Here is a 6,244-nt window from a genome sequence, read left to right as displayed (position 1 = left end):
TTAGCGTTGAATTTTTGTCTCTTTCCTTATACTTTCTTTCTTGCAATAGGTTAAAGTTCCATTTCGAACATTTCATTTTCCACAATTAGTTTAGGGTTTGACTTCAGTACATGCACTCCATTACATCATGATAGCAAAGGAATGACACATTGTATGCCGCACATATAGTTCTGACACCTCTTAAGTTTGTATGAACCCCGGGTTGATAATTAAAGTCGATAGCATTGGGACTTGCAACATTCTTATTGCAATATCGAGGTGCATCAGGAGTGTCTAGGACTTCCTTAGAGCTCAAACCAAAGTTTGTAAGATGGTTGTATTTGCTCAAAAAACCTGGAAATTTGTTCTTACGGAATGATGAATTGGTTGAGGGACTTGGTGGCTTTTGGTGATCATGGATGGATGAGATTAGGCTGGGGTTGCTGGCATGAGATCTTCCTGCATTATTGAAACTTTGGCAATACATACATTATTGGCATTTATCCATGAATCATATCAAACAAGAAAGATTTCCAACGAACTTAAGAAAACAAAATTTCATTATTTATTTCCCTATTTCATGCATGGAAATACTTGCAAAAGATTGTGAAACACCATGACATTTAATACAAAGCTGAAGATATTAGAAATGATAACTGAAATCTATATTTGAAAACTAAAAATATGCTGGCCTAAGTAGTAGAAAACTCTAAATTCCATAAGAAATCATAATTCTGTCCTTTTGGGGTTGAATAGGAGTTTTTCCTCAAACCACGGTCCCTGAAGAGAGGAGTGAGGCCAATTCCACCTGCTATTGGCCTTTTTGGTATTTCTTTACCTCTCTAAACTACTGTTGAAGCTATGCACAAATGGATGCAAACTAATCAAATTTACCACTACATGCAATGAAAGAATGGTAAAATAAATTCAACACTTAATCTATGAAATAACCAAAACATACAAGTAGAAGAAGAGAATCCTTTGCTGCTAGGGTTGGGCCCTAAACCAAGAGCTTCAACCCTGTAAGTCAACTCAATGTTGGATCAAGGAAGTTCTCATTCTCATTATCATATCAAAAAATTACATAACAATGTTTTTCCACAGAGCTTGAACTCGAAAATGCTTAGTGCTCTTACATTAAAAAATTGAATCCTAATGAGGCTCTAGGCCTCCTTATTTATACAACTAAAGTCTCCAACGACTTCCTTAAATCTAGGGAGGCTTGCCTCCCAAACCCAAGAAGAACTGGCTATTAACTGTCACTGACTTGGCTGTCCATGTTCTCCATGACTCGGCTGCTTGCAATTCCTAGCTAGTCTGATTTGATTGAGGAATATTCGAATGAGTGAGGATTTAATGATGAGAATCTATCTCCTATAATCTCTCCTCCTTGTCTCATTAGAGTTTCTGCCCTTAATTAGCCAAAATTATCATTATTTTCTCTCAAAAACTTGCAATCAATTCACATTAGACCACTAGACATACGTCTTAATTTTACTCATCTCATTAAGAAAAATATAATTAAAACATGTAACGATTTATGAGAAGAGTTGATTTTAATAAGCTCAGAGGTGTATTAAGGTCCATATAGTTACCCAATGATGGGGCTCATCATAACCCCCCTACTGAAAGTGTTTCTCATCCTCTGAGAAACTTCATCTATTTCCATGCCCTTCATTGCTCTGGTGGCCTCCCAGACATCCCATGCTTCTGTTGTAGTTTCTTCTTCGTGTGAGTAAAATCCTACCTTGCTCTCTATCTCTTCCTACTACTTTCTTTCTTCTTCTTCCTTCCTTCCTTCCAACATTCCTAAAAGCAGTGGTGGGCTGAGTCTCAAGCCAATCCAATTGAATTTGAGTATTTGTATAACTTTCTTATACATGGGTGTTCTATTTAGTGCCTCTCTCATTCTCTGAAAAGAATGGTATTCTATGATTTTCAGGTTGTAAGGCAAGGTGTTCCATCTTATTTTCCAAGCTTACATGTTTTCATCTCCTAGAAACCCAAACATGCCTTCAAAGTGTGTGTCTACTTGCTCTTATGTAGAAAGGTACCTAGGTGCAAGCTTAGGATCATTTGCAATCAGGTTGTGGGTGTCGATGACATCCATTAGATTAGATTGTTTAGCATTGATCATAAGTGGTTTTGTGTCTTCTCTTTCCAATACCTTTTTCATCCCTGTAACTATCCTCTCCTCATGATTCATCCATGATGTTAAGGCCACCAATTGCAAGTCTCCTAGATTTGAATTTGGGTCCCACACATTCAAATCTGTCAAGGCCAAGTTGTGTAGGTAAAACTTAGACATCTTTGTTCTATCTTCCAAGGTGCTTTGACCATAGACATCAATGAATTGTCTATACTCTTGGAAGGGCATAGTGCCTCTCTGTGCTAAAGTCTTAATTTGGAATTGTAGCCATTGTTCCTTGAGATACAAGGCATAAGACTTTGTTGGCATCCTGCACTGGATTGCCTCTAAGGATAAACTAGCCATAGATGCAAACTAGCTTTCCCTTTCTTGTCCCCTTAACCATGAATTCTTTTATTCTAACTAGGCTTTCATCATTGCATCTTTGTCCCTTATGCTGCTCAGTTCTCTACCCATTTCCTTCAATTTTTCCTTCATTGGCCTACATCCTCCACTCCTTTTGATTTGGCAATTTTCATCCACCTATGTGTCCTTTCCCTTTCTTTCTCAAGTTCAAGGAATAAGGGGATGGAAATTTTCTGTGGGATAACCCTACCCCCTTCAATGAACCTGTAGTAAGAGTTGATGTTGGGTTTTGGACTAGGTTCTTTGAGTTCTGGGTCTTCCTTCTTTGTTTCTTGCTGAGTGATACCTTATTGGTCTATTTGATTAGTTTCCTATAGGTTTAACAAACTTTCATGTAAGATGAAATCTAATTCCTGCAATTCTTTTCGTGTCTCCTATAGGAGACATTTTCCCTTTGATGAGGAAGACCTTGTGATAGGCCTCCTAACATATGTGATGGGAGATTTGGGAGAGGATTTTCCTGATGATCCTTCTCCTTGATTTTTCTCAAGAGGAGCTACCTTTTGTTGCTGCTTTGATGAGTCTTCAATAACAATAGGAGTTTTGGTGGGTGTTTTAGGTTTTCCTTTCCTAATCCTTGTGCACTTTCTTGTCCTAAAGTACAGTGGGGTTTATCTTTTTCTTTTTCGTTTTGACTTGATAGGTGTACTTAGGGCAGTAAGAGTAGATGTTTCCTCCTTCTCTGCGGGTTTTGGAGATATCCTTGGTGATTCTTTCCCTTCTTTGCCTTGAACTATAGACCTATGTTCCTCCTTTTGTTCTGTCTCCTCTTTTCCATACTCCTCCTCATCCTTGTCTCTCTTTTTCTCTTCTTTAGTTCCTCACTCCGCTCACTTGTCTATTATTTTGTTTCTTCTTCTATCTCTTCTTCATTTTCCTCTTCCTTTTATTCATCTTTTTCCTCCTCTGTTTTCTCTTCATTTTCTCCCTTTGTTTCTTCATCCCTCTCACTAGAAGTGGGGCTTTTGTCATATTCAAGACTTGAATTTCTCCCTCTGCTTTTATGTCTCTAAAAGTTTTCCATGTAATAGGGAGTCTTAGGTTTTGTAGATCATCTTCTAGGATAAGTTTGATCAAGCCATGATGGGCTAGTTGCTGATGTTTTCCCTCCTACACTTTGATGCTCATATCTATAAATGATTGAAGAAGAAAGTAGGGTATACTTAACCTATTTTGAGAAGGTGTGTTTACTTCAAATCTCAATTCTTAGAGGATTTTGAAATGGTATCCATACACCACACTGTATCTCCCTTCACATGATATATATTTAATGAGGTGGTAACTAACTTCATTCCAAGGGTACAGAATGCTTTCTCTTCTGACCCCATTTTTGTCCTCCATTGCCTCCTCCCCTTCCAAAAATAATTTCTTCTTTGCAAGGGTGTTGTTACCCTTATCTTCTTTTCCCCAAGGTAACCCTAAAGGGAGTGTGATGATTCTGATTATAACTTTTGCGGTGATTTATACTGATAGGCCTTTCACCACAGCAGTGGCATGAGTCCTGGTGAGGAGTATGAGTGAGAGAGAAAAGTATTTGGGCACCTCATCACTCTATCCTCTTATTCTTTAAAGAAACCCATCTAATTGTGTCTTGTGAAAATTCCTACTACAAGAGGGTGTTGATGAATTCTTACTGTGTTTGTGGGTTCCCTCTTGTTAAAATCCCCTATCATCTTTCCCTCGTAATTGTAGAGGCTTGTATGGATATAATTCAATAATTCTAGTGGGTGAGAGATTTAAATGATAACTCTGCAATATAATTCTCCTAGACTACAACTTTTTTAACCAAATGGACGATTTTTCTTCTTTCTTTTTTTTTAATTGTAAAATATGGGAAGGTATAGCTCCTACCTCAATGGTTATTGTCTGATGAGGACAACCTTTGATATCTCCTCCCTTAACGCCCATTGATAATCCTGTAGATGACTTCTCTATATCTTGTAGGTCTTCCTATAGGATCATGTAGGTTTTCCTGTAGGATCCTGTAGGTGCCTCTACGCTGCAAAATTCTCACTGTCTCCTATGGGTGCTGCTTAAAGAAGGCCGATGAAATCCTATTTTCGATGAATTATTGAGATTGATAATTCTCTTTTAGTGTGGGAATCATTGTTTTGTTTCCTTATATGGATGATCGTGTGGGATGGTGTGTTGGCTGTCTAAGTACGAGCACCTCCTTTTGGGTCTTTGGTCCCACTATCGTTCCATCATTTCAGTCACCTCGTAATCATCTCCCACTTCGTTCCTCTATAGCTTAACCACTTTTGGCATCATCTCCTTTTCTCCTAATTTGGGTGTTGCCATGTCTGGAATGGTCTAACTATTTTATCCTCGTCGACTAGCTGAAGCTGCCCAATTTAACTGACCACCTTTGCTTATAAAACCAACTCTTACATAATCCTACATTTTTTATCATATCATGCTAATGAGAGAGCATGAGTAAGATGACATACCTGTGGGTAAGATTCCTTGATGATGATGCTCGTTGGAGAATTATGACCTTGTGTTGTGTATTTTCTACATATTTTTATTATTGGCCTCTTTTGATGTTTGTCTCCTTGGATGTGCAAGTATTGGAGAGTGATGTTGATGATCTTGTTGTTGATGTTGATATTTGTAGGAGCTTCCTTAACCTTGGAATCTTTATGTTGAAGATGGCTGCAACCCTGTGAAATTTCATTTGTGGGATACGCTGCTATAGGATTTCATACACGAAACCTACAGGATGTCCTGTAGCTACCTCTCCCCTAAATGTTCACAACATTTTTCAGTTCTGGAGCATGAGGATTGTTGACAAGAGTAGAGAAGGGCTCCTGTGAATGGTAGGTGAGAGGTATAGCCCTCAGGTATTTTCCCTCTATCCTCTATTATCACCCTCTTCTGTTTGTTTTTTCTTCTTTGAAAACTGTATATATATATTTTTTGAATTGACATATTGGATGGATGCAGGGGTAAGAAGGTGATGAAAGGCATGGTGATGATGTGGTGGAGTGATTAAATTTTTTTTTTGGCACAAGATGGTCATCCCCTTGCTTTAGGATCACTTTTCTTGGGATTCCAAAGCCACTGTAATTCATACAGGAAACTCCTGTAGGTTTTCATGGAATCTTGTAGGATTACAGGGAATCTTGTTCAAAACACAGAGCCTATGTAAACTGAGCGGGAGGAGCTCATAAATGGAAGGATTGATGGAATAATGAAGAGTATGAGATGGAGGAATGAAACTATGGATTGTGTAGGTCCTTTTGTTCCTCTCAAGTTGTGATGATCCTCCTCCTGCTGACCTATCAACAACATTTTCAAAACTTTTTTTTTCTCTCTTTTTTTATTTTTTTTCTTTTTTGAAAACAACTAGTCTACCTCCAAGGAAGTTTTCATCCTAGCTTCTTGCGCTAGGTGCCTCAAAAGAGGTTTTCACCCAGAGATATTTTTATCTTTTCTTTTATTTTCAACACCATTGGTCCGCCTCAAGAGGTTTTCAACCCAACAATGGGACTCAGGTGCCTCATGTAGGTTTTCGCCTGAGTCTCTTTATTTTTTATTTTTTCTCTCTTTTTTCTTATTTTCTTTTATTCCTTTAGAGATTTGATGGGGTAGAAGCTGGGACTTGCTCCACCACCATCACTGTATTGCTAATGCCATTGATGAATTCTTGCTTTGACAAGGGCTTCTTGTAGACCTTTGATATGTACCCATTGACAACTAAAGGGATAG

Source organism: Pinus tabuliformis, chromosome 6 (genome assembly GCF_031772625.1).
Source record: "Pinus tabuliformis cultivar Carrire ecotype Pingquan chromosome 6, CPIR1, whole genome shotgun sequence".
NCBI lineage: Eukaryota > Viridiplantae > Streptophyta > Pinopsida > Pinales > Pinaceae > Pinus > Pinus tabuliformis.
This window is presented reverse-complemented; position numbering follows the sequence as displayed.